Below are 17,200 nucleotides of genomic sequence, written 5' to 3' on the forward strand. Positions count from 1 at the left end.
GGGGAGAGTGAAACCTAGAATGATACCACTCCGAGAACAAGACATCCTGGATAGAAGGCTGGCAAGAGTGCTACCTCCGAGCTCCCTTACAGGAAGGGGGGAATATGAACTACACGTAGTGTAGTGGACAGACCACTAAAAGAAAAGAGTTGAATGCGACCATCGAGTTTCTTCAACGAGCCCCTCCCTGGGTCTTTATTAGTATAGTAGGTTCTCCCGTGGTAAGCTCTCTAACTACTGGCTAGGATGGCCTCCTATTAAACTAAAGATGGTAAGTATTAAACATGGTAAGCCCAACCCGTCACTCACTGAAACCCCGGGAATCCTCCTTTTTTAGGAGTCGCAATGTCAATTCCCTTGATCAACGGCCATATTTTTAGCACACTGGACTTAACGCGGCCTTATGCCTCCGAAAAGGTACTATTCTATAGTATAATAGTTTGCCAACAAGGCATTTTCTGAAGCAGGCAGGGCTAGATCCTCTTTACCAGGTTGGGTTTTTGCCCTCAAATTCAATGAGACAAGTCCTTTCTTCTTGCTTGTCAATGCAGAACCATGTGCCGTTCAATATAAAATTTCTAAAATGACTAGTATAGGCTTTCTTTACATTACTGGCTTCAGACTAGAAACTGAAGATCTGGTAAAGTGTGAGTCCGACGAGTTGGGTTATAATAATTCATGAAAGATATTATCATATTCCTACAATTCAATTAGATGCGAAATCTAGAAAGCCCCTTTTCATGATTGTAGAAAAAGGTTCGAATCCTTTCATTTGTTGGAATTGGTTGGTCGTACAGTAATAAGTATTATAATAGACAGTTTTCGATGAAAGAGAGAACAAACAATAAAAGAATTGGAACAATCAAGATTCGTGATGCAAGTTTTATATTATTAGATCCAAAGGTTTTTTCTTAACCTAGCTACAACAAAGATGGGACTCTATAAATTGAAAGATAAAATGTAGAACCTAAAAGGAAAAGAACATAGGAATCTCTAGTCTTAGAATCGAGTTGGACCTTTGATTAATTAATATCTCTTTTTTTATTTATTGACTTTCTCTTTTCTTTAATCCGCAGGAGGTCATGGTCTTAAAGTTAGTGAAGTTATTTCATTGTAATTAGACTTAACAAGAACAAAATCACGCTCTGTAGGATTTGAACCTACGACATCAGGTTTTGGAGACCCACGTTCTACCGAACTGAACTAAGAACGCTTTCAACTCACAGTAGATACGACTGTAAAGAAAAAGGATTCTTTTTGTACCCCCAATACCTATCTTGCATGTATATGGTCTCATAAAATGAAAATATGTATATCCAATTTGAATCGATCTCAATGGATCCCTCGCCTTGTTACAGCCCAGAGGAGAAGAATAGGTAGGGTTGACATTTTTTGTCCCTCAAAGGCGCTACATCCCTTTCAATTTGTCTACAGTGTCATTGTAGAGAATCCCTGCCCTCTTTTCCTCCACATCGTTATTTCCTCCATCGATATAAACTTGTCATTTTTTCTTTTTTTTGTTATTAGTCAAGTGCTAGCGCCCCTATAGAGTCCGTTTTTGTGCTATCAATGAAACCGAAAAGAAGACAAAAAAACCAGTGCCTTTCGTATAGATCGAGACTTGTAGCTTGATTCTTTACTCATTCCATACTAGAAATAATCGCAGGAACGATAACACTTCAACCTATTTCTTTCTCATGATATCCGACGATCAAGACAATTACCGTGAAACTCTTTCATTTCATAGAAGTGAATTCTTATTCTTACGAAGCAAATAGCATTTCCTATTAATTTGTCTCCTGGACCTATTCTGTGTCTGATTTTTCATTATCCGTCGCTACGCTGTTCCCAAAGACTAGCAAAATCGAAATAGCGATATTCTTGGGTCATCTCAATGGGTTCAGAAATCACACATTTCTCTGGATCATCATAGCGTACTTCCAAATATCCACTTAGAGGAAGGTCTTTTCGTAATGGATGACCCTTGAAACCATAATCTGTTGATATACGACGTAGATCATGATGATTGATGGAAGAAACACCAAACATATCCCAAACTTCTCGCTCCCACCGGCCGGCTGATGGAAATGGACTTACTACCGGAGATATTCGTGTTACTTTGTCTGCACTGGTTTGTACACGAATGCGTGAGTTATACCGAGTACTTAGTATATTATAGACTACTTCAAATCTTAGTTTTCGAGAGGGATAATGAACTCCGCAAATATCGATCGAAACTTGAACCCTTGTATAGGTATGCAATTTAAGAAAGCACAACAAATGAAATGGGTAGTCCTTATTGGTATCAGATCTATTCCCATGTTCCGATCTTTCCATTTTTTTTTCCCATCTCTTTGGTAAAATCTCCAAACTATATTTGAAAATGAATTGGTTATCCATAAAAAAAAAAGATAAAGAAAGATTTCTTGTAGTTCCGCTTCTTGCTCTAAAAATGAAGAAAGACTTGTCGGAAATCGCCTTGGTCCAACCAAGAAAGACATGGGAATTTTAGAGCGCGTCATCTCAAAGTGAGATTGTGCTTATATATGTAATTGTCTGTCCTACTTTTGATAGGTCGAAAGACAAGATCAATCATTAAAATCTCCGAATTCTGGCAGTAAACTAAGCTCAAAAGTTCCTTGGCTCCCAAAATATTTCTGGCAACTAGGCGAGGAGGGGCATCCTACTTCATTTCTAATCTAAATTGCCCACGTTCATGCAAAAAGCAGAAGAAAAAGAAGACTTTCGCTAAAGACGAGCTATTCTTTATCCCGAGATCAGAATCAGAAGGAAAGGCCAGGCACTCAGGCTACTTTAATACGCTATTCTTCCCATCTTCCAAGTACTAAATGGTAATAAGGAAGTGGCGCAGAAGAATCTTATCAAAATGGATGGACTAGTTAGGTATATTCATAGGAGTCAGCGCACAAAGATTCTATACCAGTAGAATACACAAGGATTCTCCACCCAATATTATCGTATTATAGAGATGAGATGTCGAAAGATAGAGATAGAATCGAGACAGATCTTCTTTCTTCTATCTCTCTTGCTTGTGGCATTCATCATCTTGAGTGCACAATGTGTCTGTCTCTCATGCGAATGAGTAAAGCAAGATAACAGAGTAGCTTCCGCCCACAGAGTCCTCTCCCTTCATAGGCTGGACTGGTCCCCGGAGGTGAAGCCAACTTCTTACTGATTGAGCATGATGACAGGCGGCAGTACTTTCTTCGCATCCTTCGTTTCAGGACAGAAACCATCAGGTTTTATTATTTAATGATATTATTGGTAAATCGATTATGCTCCTGCGGAAGTATCTACTCGTTACGGAATCTTAGGTGTCATAGTGTGGATTTCATCTAGTCAAAAAAGAAGGGGGCATGATATATCCAAAACGTACGAAATATAGTCAATATCGTAAAGGCAGATGTAGTAGAGGTTGCAAAGCGGACGGTACACAACTTGGTTTTGGAAGATATGGCACTAAAAGTTGTAGAGCGGGTCGTCTTTCCTATCAAGCCATTGAAGCAGTGCGTCCGGCTATAATCGGACACTTCCATCATGCTATGAGCGGACAATTCCGAAGAAATGGTAAGATATGGGTAAGAGTTCTCGCGGATATCCCTATTACTGGAAATCCTACAGAAGTTAGAATGGGAAGAGAAAAAGGAAATGCTACGTGTTGGATTGCTTGTGTGTCCACGGGACAAATCCTATTTGAAATGGATGGTGTGAGTTTGACAAATGCTCGACAAGCCGCTACATTAGCGGCACATAAACTATGTTCGTCAACCAAGTTTGGTCAGTGGTCGTAGGCTAGTTAGTTAGTGGGGAAAAATAGGGCTGGGATTCAAAAGAATTAGGCGAAGTGTTTGTTCCTGAACGACGGAAGTGACTACTTGACTTTCGTATACTAGCTATTTGAAGATCTACCTTATCTTGCTTATTGTTGCAAAAGGCGATCCACTAGCGGTTGTAGTCTGATTGATCTATCAAGTCAATAGGGTGAGGCTCTTAGCAATGGGAGGAAAGGGGAGTGGGTAAGCGGGCTCCTATCACTGTGAAAGTTGTGAATCTCCCCCCTTCTTTTTAAGGCAAGATAGCGCTCTTCTCCCGAAGTGGATAGCAGAGATAACTGTTGTAAAAGGGGCTTTCCTTCCCTCTCAAATGCTTCTCTCTTGCTTTCTAATTAGCTATAGAGAGCTACTTTCCTTTCCATGCTTCATTTATATCATAACATAAAGGGCGGTGATAAATTTCTATTAGGGAGTAGCGATCAATCAGAAAGAGGTTAGCATAGGCTCTTCTATGCCAATCAAAATTTAAGGATCCCTTTACGTACGTGAAATCCTCTAATGTTATACCTACCCGCCTAATGTGCTGAAGTGGTTCATGATGATAGTCTTATGATCAGACTATTCCCAAGGAGCCTTACTGATCAAACTATGGAATGGTACTTCACTCTCTCTACGTATTCAATTCAATCCTTTGCCTCTGCGCCAGCTTGCTCTCATCCCTCCCACCTTTGCCTATACCTATGCTTCTATTCTCTTCACTGGTTGATCGACGAGTCCACAGGCACCTGGAGCAGTATGTGTGATGATGCAAACACGGGTGATCGAGCGCCAAAGAAAGCATGGGATCCTTTGGAGTTGCCGGAGGGACCGATCACGAGAGGACGACTGAAAAAGTTTAAGGAGGCACTGCAGGGAGTCATGAGCAATCAAGGAGGGCTTACGTTCAAGGAGCAAAGTGCCGAAGGGTTCGTGATCCATGGAAGCGAGGTCGGGAACCAAAGGAACATTATTCAAGCAGTCCAGAGTGTACACAGACCCGAGCACAGACTTGTACACGGGTACGTGTCCATTACAGCCGAGAATGAAGAAATCCAGAGTGTACACGGACCCGAGCACGGACCTGTACACGGGGTCCGTGTACCTCACAGTGCCTACACGGACCTAGCTCCGGAAGTCTACACGAGGTCCGTGTACTTTGCGGTTTTGCGAGATTTTATTTCTTCTTTAGAGTTTTATTTTTTTGGGAAACTAGATATTGTTATCTTTTCGATATTAAAACATATTTGGATGAAATTTTAAAGACAAGACACATTATTATTGATTGAATATCAAACTTTGAGATTTTTCTCTCAACTTTCAAGGCTTTTGCTTTATAATCAAAAATAAAACTTATCAAAGTTTTTAACTTTGTGGCGTTTGTCGATCGTTCTTACGCGTATTGTCAAGGGCGTGTTCTTTGTAGGTTCGTTATAGTTTCGATTGTTTTCCTTGTGATTATTTTTGCTAAACTTTTCATAGTTTAGAGGTGAAAATCACGCACACACTTGATTCAAAAGATCTGGACACGACACGAATCCTTTTTAACGTTATTGAATTGAGGGCGCGGTTCTAGAATAATCGTGTTCGCTTTTCTTACGTACGTGGATTCGTATCCTTTGGTATCAGAGCTTAGGTTCATTGAATTCAAGTAAGTTTATCACGTTATTATCTCGTCTATTATCAGATCTGTTATCCTTTCTTACCTTTTTCAGATCTATATTTTTAGTATATCGTTCTTCGTCAGTTTCTGAAATTTTTGGTGATTTTTTTGTTAGGGTTTTCGAGTAAGTACTCAGCAAAAAAAAAAAGAACCAAAAATCCGAAAATTCACCATTATTTCTTTTTGGTATTTTGTTCTATTCCTTTTTGTGAGTCATATACAAGTGCTTCACACAGTCAAAAAATATATATATATTTACCTTCAAATTGCTTGTCTAAGCAGTCTAAGTGAGTCGATCACATTTGTTCACAAGTTGAACTTGATTGTTTGATATACAAATACAAAGCTTGAGCACACATTCGAGAATACTATCAAATTTGAGTTAAAATACTTGAGTGCGAATGAATTTTCTTTGGAGTGAACGGTGAGTATTTGTTGTGAGCAAAAAAAAAAAAACTAGAGAGGAGTGACGAGCGACTTTTCTTTGGAGTGACCGTGAGGATTTTGGTGAGAAATATTTTGTTTTCTACTAACGTTTTCTTGCAGGTACATATCTGAAATTAAATGGAGAAGGAGGTAGGAGATAGTTCGAACCCGAGGTTGTCTAAGGTCCAAATGGAGGCGTTGTTTGGAAATTTTAGGAGGATGATGAAGGTAGAGTTGGAGCCATTACATGAGCGGTTGGATAGGCTTGAAGTTAGTACTAGTGGAGATAAACCTAAGCCTAAAGATTTGGGTAGGATAGAAGAAGAGGAAGATTATGATTTGGGAGGAGATGAGGAGAGCCAAAATGGAAATTGGGGTAGGAATGGACGAGGTAGAGGATTTGGTAGAGGAGGGAGAGAAGCCACACGGGGTAGATACAAAGACGGGAATAGGGAGGATGGTAATATGGGTAGTATTAAGATGAAGATTCCTTCGTTACATGGGTAATCTGACCCGGAGGCATACTTAGAATGGGAAAAGAGGGTAGAGTTTGTGTTTGAATGTCACCACTACTCCGAACAAAAGAAGGTTAGGTTGGCGGCGGTGGAATTTCTAGACTATGCTCTCATTTGGTGGCATCAATTAGTGACCACTAGGAGGAGGTATAATGAGAGACCCATTGAAACTTGGGATGAGATGAAGAGGGTCATGAGGAAGAGGTTTGTGCCCAATCACTACTATAGGGAGATGTTTAAGAGGCTACAAACTTTGAGGCAAGGGGTAAGGAGTGTTGAGGACTACTATAAGGAGATGGAGGTAGTCATGATTAGGGCAAATATTGAGAAAGATAGTGAGGCGACGATTGCTCGTTTTCTTTGTGGTTTGAACAGGGAGATTCAAGATCAAGTGGAGCTTCGGCACTACTTGGATCTAGACGAAATGGTGCAAATGGCCATAAAAGTGGAGCAACAACTCAAGAGGCGTGTAGTTGGCCGCACCAATCAAACCGGGGGTTCATCATCTTCTTGGCGACCAAATGTGGCAAAACGTGATGAGAATAAGGTGGTGATCAAGCCCAAGGTTGAGACCAAACAAGAGGCGCCTAAACAAGGGGTGCAAGGTAAATCTGAAACTCCTTCTAATCGATCTAGAGATGTTAAATGTTTTAGGTGTCAAGGGTTAGATCATATTTCTAGTGAATGTCCTAATAAAAGGGTAAAGATTTTAAATGAATGGTGAGTATGAATCTGATAGTGAGGGTGATGATGATGATGATGAGATATTTGCATTAGAGTATCCTGACGAGGGTTATGAGGCGGTTGTAGGTGAAGCACTACTGACTAGGCGAATCATGAGTGCCCAAGTCAAGGAGGAGGAGACTAACCAACGAGAGAACTTGTTCCATTCTAGGTGTTTTGTAAATCAAAAGGTTTGCAATCTCATCATAGATGGGGGAGTTGTACTAATGTGGCAAGTGTTGAGATGGTAGAAAAATTGGGTTTACCTACATTAAAGCATCCTCAACCATATAGGCTTCAATGTTTGAATGATTGTGCGGAGGTGAAGGTTACAAAACAAGTGCTAGTTCCTTTTTCTATTGGGAAGTATGTGGATGAGATCTTGTGTGATGTGGCACCCATGCATGCATGTCATATCTTGTTAGGTAGACCTTGGCAATATGATAGGCGGGTGACATATGATGGGTTCAAGAATAGGTACTCCTTTGTATTGAAAAAAGAAACCATTGTATTACTTCCTTTGTCCCCGAAGCAGGTGTTGGAGGACAATTTGAAAAAAAAGAAGAGAGATGAGGCCGAAAAAAAGAGTGAACTAAAAAGTGAGATGGCCTTTGAGAATAAAAATGAAATGGCTGAAAAAAAGAGTGATCAAAAGAGTGAGACGGCCACACAAAAGAAAAATGAGAGGAAAGAAAATGAGAGGAAAGAGGCCAAAAAGAAATCATATATGGCCCAAAAAAGTGTGTTGAAGCAATTGATGCACACACATGAACCACTTGTGTTGATTCTTTATAAAGAGATCCTCTTTAACACAAGTGATATAGCCGGGACCCTTCCGAGCATTGTTGTTTCACTTTTGCAGGAATTTGAAGATGTATTTCCGGAAGAGTTACCTCAAGGCTTACCACCATTGAGGGGAATCGAGCACCAAATCGATTTCGTGCCTGGGAGTGCATTGCCAAATCGTCCAGCTTATAGGAGCAACCTGGAGGAGACCAAGGAGCTTCAACGGCAGGTAAGTGAGTTGTTAGATAGGGGTTTTGTGCGTGAGTCCATGTCTCCTTGTGCTGTACCTGTTTTGCTAGTACCTAAGAAGGATGGATTATGGCGTATGTGTGTAGATTTTAGGGCAATCAATAACATAACCATTAAGTATAGGCATCCCATACCTAGACTAGATGATATGTTAGAAGAATTGCATGGTGCATGTGTGTTTAGTAAAATTGACTTAAAGAGTGGTTATCACCAAATTAGGATGAGGGAAGGTGATGAGTGGAAAACTGCATTTAAAACCAAGTATGAGCTTAACTAACGCCCCTAGCACCTTTATGAGGTTAATGAATCATGTTTTGCGTGCACACATAGGAAAGTTTGTTGTTGTTTACTTTGATGATATCCTAGTGTATAGCAAAAACTTGGATGATCATGTTAATCACTTGAGACTTGTACTAATCACACTAAGGGCTGAAAATATGTATGCTAACTTAAAGAAATGTGATTTTTGTACAAGCAAACTTGTCTTTCTTGGTTTTGTGGTAAGCTCACGGGGTATACAAGTGGATGAAGACAAGGTAAGTGCCATTCGAGATTTGCCAACGCCTACTACTGTTGGTCAAGTTCGAAGTTTTCATGGTCTTGCAAGCTTCTATAGGAGGTTTGTAAAAGATTTTAGTACACTGGCAGCACCAATGACGGCGGTGATCAAGAAGAACATCCCATTCCATTGGGGCGAGGAGCAAGAGAAGCCTTTTAATCTTATTAAGCAAAAGTTAATTAATGCTCCTTTACTTGTTTTACCTGATTTTGCTAATACCTTTGAAATTGAATGTGATGCTTCAGGTGTAGGTATTGGTGGAGTCTTGATCCAGGAGGTCGACCGGTGGCGTACTTTAGCGAGAAACTAAATGGAACCACCCTGAACTATCCCACGTATGATAAGGAGTTCTACGCTCTTGTGAGGACTCTAGAGACGTGGAAGCACTACTTAAGGCCTAAGGAGTTTGTGATTCATACGGATCATGAATCCCTAAAGCACCTTAAGGGGCAACAAAAGATGAACAAGCGGCATGCTAAGTGGGTGGCATTCATTGAAACGTTCCCATACATCATCAAGTACAAACAAGGTAAGGAAAATGTAGTGGCCGACGCACTATCATGGAGGTACGTACTAATTTCTACCTTGGAGTCTAAAATTTTGGGGTTTGTGCATGTGAAAGAATTATATGCACTAGATGAGGATTTTAAGGAAGTATTTGAAACTTGTATGCATGGTCCACATGAAAAATTCTATTTGCATAATGGTTTCTTGTTTAGAGGAGATAGGTTGTGCATCCCTAAATCATCCATTCGTGAATTACTTGTTAGGGAGTCACATGGGGGTGGTTTGATGGGACACTTTGGTGTGGCAAAAACCTTGAATGCTTTGCATGAACATTTTAGTGGCCACATATGAAGCGTGATGTTGAGCGAGTTTGTGATAAGTGCATAACTTGTAGGCAAGCTAAGTCTAGGACACAACCACATGGATTGTATACACCACTTCCTGTTCCTAATGAACCTTGGATTGACATTTCTATGGACTTTGTTTTGGGGTTGCCTAGGACTAAGAAGGGGAGGGATTCAATATTTGTTTTGTTGATAGATTTTCTAAGATGGCACATTTTATTGCTTATCACAAAACTGATGATGCCTCTCACATTGCGGATTTGTTCTTTAGAGAAGTCGTTAGGTTGCATGGCATGCCTAGGACTATTGTTTCAGACCGTGATGTTAAGTTTTTGAGTTAATTTTGGAAAACGTTGTGGGCTAAACTTGGCACAAAATTGTCGTTTTCTACAACATGTCATCCTCAAACGGATGGACAGACTGAAGTTCTTAATAAACTTAAAGGACACTTTTGCGTGCTATTCTTATGAAGAACTTAAAGAATTGGGAAGATTGTTTACCATTTGTTGAGTTTGCTTATAATCGTTGTGTGCATTCTACTACGAATTATTCACCATTTGAAATTGTATATGGTTTTAATCCTTTGACTCCGTTGGATTTGATGTCTTTACCTGTAAGTGAAAGGTTGAACATGGACAGCAAAAAGAAGGCTGAATTTGTTAGGGGGTTGCATGAAAAGGTCAAGGCCAACATTGAGAAGAGAAATGAGCAATATGCCAAGCAAGCCAACAAAGGGAAGAAGAAGGTGATCTTTGAGAAAGGTGATTGGGTTTGGCTCCACTTGCGGAAGGAAAGGTTCCCCGAAAAGCGTCGTTCAAAGCTACTACCTAGGGGCGATGGACCATTTCAAATTCTAGAAAGCATCAATGACAACGCCTACAAACTCTATCTACAAGGTGAGTACAATGTGAGTTCCACTTTCAATGTTAGTAATTTGTCATTGTTTGATGTAGGTGATGAACAAGATTTGAGGACAAATCCTTTTCAAAATGGGGAGGATGATGCAAACACGGGTGATCGAGCGCCAAGGAAAGCATGGGATCCTTTGGAGTTGCCGGAGGGACCGATCACGAGAGGACGACTGAAAAAGTTTAAGGAGGCACTGCAGGGAGTCATGAGCAATCAAGGAGGGCTTACGTTCAAGGAGCAAAGTGCCGAAGGGTTCGTGATGCATGGAAGCGAGGTCGGGAACCAAAGGAACATTATTCAAGCAGTCCAGAGTGTACACAGACCCGAGCACAGACTTGTACACGGGTACGTGTCCATTACAGCCGAGAATGAAGAAATCCAGAGTGTACACGGACCCGAGCACGGACCTGTACACGGGGTCCGTGTACCTCACAGTGCCTACACGGACCTAGCTCCGGACGTCTACACGGGGTCCGTGTACTTTGCGGTTTTGCGAGATTTTATTTCTTCTTTAGAGTTTTATTTTTTTGGGAAACTAGATATTGTTATCTTTTTGATATTAAAACATATTTGGACGAAATTTTAAAGACAAGACACATTATTATTGATTGAATATCAAACTTTGAGATTTTTCTCTAAACTTTCAAGGCTTTTGCTTTGTAATCAAAAATCAAACTTATCAAAGTTTTTAACTTTGTGGCGTTTGTCGATCGTTCTTACGCGGATTGTCAAGGGCGTGTTCTTTGAAGGTTCGTTATAGTTTCGATTGTTTTCTTTGTGATTATTTGTTGCTAAACTTTTCATAGTTTAGAGGTGAAAATCACTCACACACTTGATTCAAAAGATCGGGGCACAACACGAATCCTTTTTAACGTTATTGAATTGAGGGCGCGGTTCTAGAATAATCGTGTTTGCTTTTCTTACGTACGTGTATTCATATCATGTAACTTCAAGGTATGCCACTAGACCAGGTGCTAGCTATAGAGGCTAGAAACCTTACAACGAGCGAAAGGTTGGAATTTATTTAGAAGGGCTTGGGGTCCTATTCCCATACTTGGGTGATCGGATAACTATCTCAGTGCTTGCCCAAAAGGAAAGATTGGCCACGGCCCGCTGTGGGTACACTAAGTAAGCGACCCACTCTACTCTATCATTCAATCGTGACAGCCTGCCGTTCCACAAAGATCTCAATCCCAAGAAAGAAAGTAGGAATATTGTCTTGGTTCATCCCTTGTGGAGTACAAACAAGATCTATAAGCAAATAGATTAATTCAAGGGCAACGAGACCAAGGAGCTGCTTCAAAGCCCGATGCAATTCAAATTCTTAGTCATTCGCTCCAAAAATAGGGCATTCCCCCGCCTCTTATTCACTATTTCTTTGGTATTGCTACCGCACCAAGAGCTGAAAGCGGTTCAAGATGAGATGTTTTGGCTCACCCAGGAATAAAAACCTTCCACACCTGGCCAGACCCGAGCATGGCCTAAAAGTCATAGTTCTCTCCGTTGTCGAGGTTGCTTGCAGAGAGATGGAAGAACTAGAGTCCTTGTCCTGGATAGCGGTGAATTAATTTTCATTGTGCTTCGGAGACTACTTAAGAGAGCCCCGCCTCGGGATAAAGAGAGAATATGGTACCACAAGCATAGAAAAAGAAAAATGAGTGAATTCCACATCTTGCTATTCCACAATACATTATTCATTAGTGTGAGTCAACGGATAAAGCTCCTCAATTTACTGCTACACCTGTGGGAGTTGGGTCAATTACTCTATTCTATGTCTTTCTCTAATATAGAGAATAATAAGGGAAGATTTCATTGCCAATGACCGAGAAACGTAACTATGATTCAATTACTTCTGTGTTTGGCTCTTTCTGACTAAGCTACCGCTAGCTAGCAACATGAGGGGAAATGACAATCTACATATGAAAGAAAAAATTCAATGTTCGGGCAGACATCAATGTCTGGTAAGATAAGGTGGTTCACCCAAGCCAACATGCTTATCCTTTCACTTGGAAGAATTCTTTATAGGTAACTATCGAAATAATGGGCCGGTGAGTGGGGAAGGAAAAGGTAGGCTTAGAACCAGCTCTAGCAAGAGAGCGAAAAAGGGAAGTAGGTCACACAGTCACACAGTATAGCTAGAGAAGAACATCCTTGCTTACCAGAGCTTCCTAGCTACCTTAACTATAGGAAGAAAAACCTTGTTAGGACGACAGCCAGAAGGGCAGGTCTTTTACTTTCTTACTTCGGATACCGGATACCCATTTCCCTTAACCTGGGACGAAAGCGCCCCGATTGACATCAATTCATGAATCATGAACTGCCTTGAACGTAGCATTTATANGAAAAAAATAAAAAAATTTCGCGGGTTGACATGAAACCCGATCCACCCGACCCGATTGACATCCTAGCTTAGAACCAGCTCTAGCAAGAGAGCGAAAAAGGGAAGTAGGTCACACAGTCACACAGTATAGCTAGAGAAGAACATCCTTGCTTAACAGAGCTTCCTAGCTACCTTAACTATAGGAAGAAAACCTCGTTAGGACGACAGCCAGAAGGGCAGGTCTTTTACTTTCTTACAATGGATACCGGATACCCATTTCCCTTAACCTTGGACGAAAGCGCCCCGATTGACATCAATTCATGAATCATGAACTGCCTTGAACGTAGCATTTATAGTATAGGCTAGCGCCTTGAACTCAGATATAACTACCCCCTCGGATCTGAGGATACCCGAAAACCTAGACCTCAAGAAAGACCTGCTTAGACGCCTCTTAACCTTCTTTCTTTTTAGTAAGGGAAGAAACTTGCTTTACGACTTAAGGTCTCCAGCAACGGATACTACCTAAGGGGTTTGATAGAGACCTTTTGCCCTGACCCGACTTCCGATACAACCGGAACCGGAGATACTTCCTAGATTGACAAGTCAAAATAGGAAGCACTACTGCAATTAGAAAAAGAGAAGGCAAGCAGAGCAGAAGGAGTTGAGACAGCTATCAGTGCTTCCAGAGCAGCCAACTCAGAGCTCTTTTTCATGCCAAAATTTCTTCAGATGTAAGAGGCCGATAGGCTGCATTTAATTGGGTTTTGGGGCTTCAATCTTTGTGTCCTTTTGTGCTATAATCTCATTTTCGGGCCAAGGCTGCCCTAATTTCCGCCAGTTGTTCTTCCACTGTAAGGGAATGGAGATGAATCGGTCGTAGTCATTTTGGGTAATAAAACTAGCCCACGTTGTGAAGGAAATGAGCTATCTGAAGCTTCTGACGATTCTGACTGAGACCTCGGTGAGGAGACTGAGTCCTCTTCTGACGGAGCCGGACTCCGACTCCTTTTGAGAAAATTTTTGATATGGATCAATCAAGGCTCCTAGCCTTTCTTGAAGGTTTTTATTCCTTGGGGTGGATTTTGGTTTAAAGATTATTCTTTGCGGTGGCAAAGGCATTTGTGAGCCGAGGCTTGCCCCTTCTTGATTGATCTCAATATCTATCGAAGCAACGAATTCGACTCTTTAGCTTTAGCCTCCTCTTTCGATCAAGAGAACGTCCGTTTAGGATCCCGTTTGAATGAACAGAACAGACAGGAACCCTCTTTTTCTATAAAAAGGGGGAAGCATACTGATTGACATGCCAGCGGGGACAGAGGAAAGAATGCTATTTTCGCTGTCTGCTAGCTAGTGGCATTAGCGTCTGAGGCTGATGCAAAGAGTACAGAGAAGGCCAGTGAGGAGAGACTTGATAGACTAGATATTAAGTACTACTCTAGAATAGGGGAAAGGATGATTCGCTCGTAAGCCCATCTCAAACTCATTCAGAAAGTCTAGCTCGATCGATCACATGTCAGTTGACCCAATAAAAAGGGGAGAATTGCCTCCTTGAGACCCAAAACGCATCCCTTCTCCTGATTCTAGGCAAGTGAGTTTAGCTACTTTCCGTGTCCGCAGATCATAATAAAAAAACATAAAAAAAAGAGAGAGAGCGGAGGGGTTCCCGTCCCACTATTCCTGACTGAAAAGAAAAAATAGAATAAGGGATGTACCTCTTCCTATAGTTAAGGTAGCTGGGTAGTTCCTGGGTTAAGGGTGTTAAGGCACTCCTGAGCCCAAAACAAAGAGCTAAGCATGCCTTTTTCGTACTAAAGGAGTTCCTTCATGGAGTTAAGGACTGAGTTAATGAGCCAAGGGGCTAGTGAGCCCAATGAGCTGAGGATGTCCTTGAGCTAATGTTGTTCTTGAAGCTTTTGCTTTTTTTTAGAAGTGAGCAAGGTTATAGAGTAATTCCGAGCTAGAGGAAGCAAGTAAGGAAGAAAGAAGAGCTATTTTATGTGATTCCCTGCCCGAGTAAGCCACCTGTTTAAGGAAGTGGGTGGAAGGTATAGTTCTATTTTACAGTCCCCAGTTCTAGAGGAAGGATTGGGATTACTCCCTCGTGCTATCGGTTATAGAGTCAGAGTTGGGTAGTCCCGGGTGCTAGAGGTTCTTAATCCCAGTAGATAAATAAGTAAACTAGTCCCAAAGGTGAGAGGAAAAGGTTTAAGGCAACTAATCCCAGGTGGCGGAAGAAGCGGGGAATTCTTTAACTTCCCCATTCCACTCCAAATGGAGGAAAGGACCCCATCCCGATAATTAGCTTTGAAAGACCAAAGTATAGTTGATCTCTTTGGCCAGGTGAGGTTATTTAATTTCCTTACAACCCAGCCAGAATGGAATGCAATGAAGTCGAGAAGCTAAGCTTGACCTACAGCGTTCGGAGACCAGGAACAAAGCTCAAAAGAAGACTCTTAGGTCATTGATTCAAATTCTACCTATATTTGCATTCACTTAATGGTCAAACCAACAATGGAATTGACTTTAACATCCGGCTGGAGGAAAGACTGACTACTTCAAGGGTTTGTGCCAACCAAAAAGAAGGGGGACGGTGCAAAGACATCTCTTGGCCAGAACCGGACATTGCCCTTTACCATCCCACCACTAGGAGACTGGGACTCGAGGCGTGGTTAAGTATTTCCTTCCGCTCTGGAAGTCAATTTATTTCATATCTTTTGGTGAACAATATCTTTATTTTCTCTGATTTGAAGAATAAAAACTTTACTTTCCTCTACAGTGAGCTTCTAGAGAGCGTGAAGCCAGTCTTGTAGATCCAGGGTTTTTCCGCCGTATCCACCTATGACCTACCCGAAGGGGCGGTGGTTCCTTGTCTCTGTTATCCCTATCTCTCACAAGAGAGACTTACCACAAGAATCCATCGAAGCTCGGCGTACGCGATTAGAATCAACTTGACTACTTTCACTTTCAATAACGAAAATGAAAGAAAGTCAAGCTGATCAGTAGTAGTGTCTAAGAGGAATGGTTGGCCCTTTGAGCAACCTTTTTTTTGTGATAAAATGAGAAACTTAGCTTCTCACGTTGCCATAGATTCTCCATTTCGTGGGAAGAAAGAAATCGGCTTTGCCCAAGTTGTAATGACAATTACATTCCCTATCGATGAAGAATGTTTCGAACACCTAGACCAGCTGCCGCTTAGTCACGTCTGCGCTTAGATAGCGATGTGAACCCGCCTTCCACGAAGATGTTCCTCTGCTGGTTCGTTAGAAAATAAAAAGAAATTGATGGGGCCCATCCCGCGTCCCCATCCCCAGTCCTTCTTCTTTCTATTGAACTGGGCCCAGCTTGACCTGCCAACTCCCTCACCTCAAACCAAATAAGTCTCCCTTCTTTGGGGAGAGCGCCCATGCTGCCTAACCCCCCATGGCCGTCCTACGAAGGACTTTAAGTTCGTTCCCTTCCCTTATTAACAATAACAAAGTAGACAAATCCCTCTTCACTCCAAGCAAATCGAAAAAGCTAAACTAAAGTAGGATCCAACTACGAAGGCGGACCAGAGGTTGAATCTAACCTTTTGATGTCTGATAGGATGGACTTAAAAAATTGACTAGTCGATCCATTCCTTTTAAAATATAAGAAAGTCGTTGGTTGCGGTAACCAATCTCGTCTTGCATGAGATCCGTTAAAGCGATGTCAACGCCCCTTCAGATATCCTCTTTATTTGCAATCGTGAGTTTCGAAAAAAATCCTGGAAATAACAAAATGATCTTTTCTTGTTTAATCAGCGCGGTCCTATAGGTCTGGGTCAACGATCTATCCGTTTTTCTTTTTTCGATAAGTTGGAGAGAACTGCAATTAAAATCTCTCATTTCATTTGAAGTTAAAGTAGCAGCATGGGAATGGGGAATAAAGGAAGACGGTATGTCGCTTCCGGAACCAACTGGCGGCTGCTGTGGCAACGCCTTCTAGGCCGGAGGAAGCGAACTAGCTTCATCGTCGGGCTCAGGAAGCGATTCAAAACATCGGGCAAGAGATCGCCACTACGAAGAATTCAGATTACTTGGTGATTTAGTTTCCCACTGCCGTGATGATGGTCCAGCTTGCTCCACGGCTCGGTTTTGCCCCGTAGATGCGGTGTCTGCTGCCTCCGACTGGCCTCCTAGGGGCCTCGTTTGAGGCAAGAAAGTCACACCTTCTTCAGAAGGTGCCACCGAATGAGCTATATGGGCCGACGTTTCAATATTTTTAAAATGAATGTTGGCTGGTACAACCAGTCGACTATCCACTTCTAATCGACCTAAGTCTGAAGGCTCTGCCACCACTTCGAGTGGCGGATTCTAGTGCCCCTGTGGTAGGATCTCTTGCACCGCGA

General features: G+C 41.7%; 1 non-coding gene and 1 pseudogene across 1 annotated transcript; one reads left to right on the top strand and one right to left on the bottom strand.

Annotated features, from left to right (window-relative positions):
- Positions 1–1,139: 1,139 nt before the first annotated feature.
- TRNAW-CCA (transfer RNA tryptophan (anticodon CCA)) lies at positions 1,140–1,213 on the bottom strand. The gene has a single exon. It is a non-coding gene; the product is annotated as a tRNA-Trp (tRNA).
- Positions 1,214–6,615: 5,402 nt separating this feature from the next.
- On the top strand, positions 6,616–12,646 carry LOC140957960 (uncharacterized; annotated as a pseudogene).
- Positions 12,647–17,200: the final 4,554 nt, after the last annotated feature.

This window comes from Primulina huaijiensis, chromosome 14 (genome assembly GCF_012295235.1).
Source record: "Primulina huaijiensis isolate GDHJ02 chromosome 14, ASM1229523v2, whole genome shotgun sequence".
Classification (NCBI taxonomy): Eukaryota; Viridiplantae; Streptophyta; class Magnoliopsida; order Lamiales; family Gesneriaceae; genus Primulina; species Primulina huaijiensis.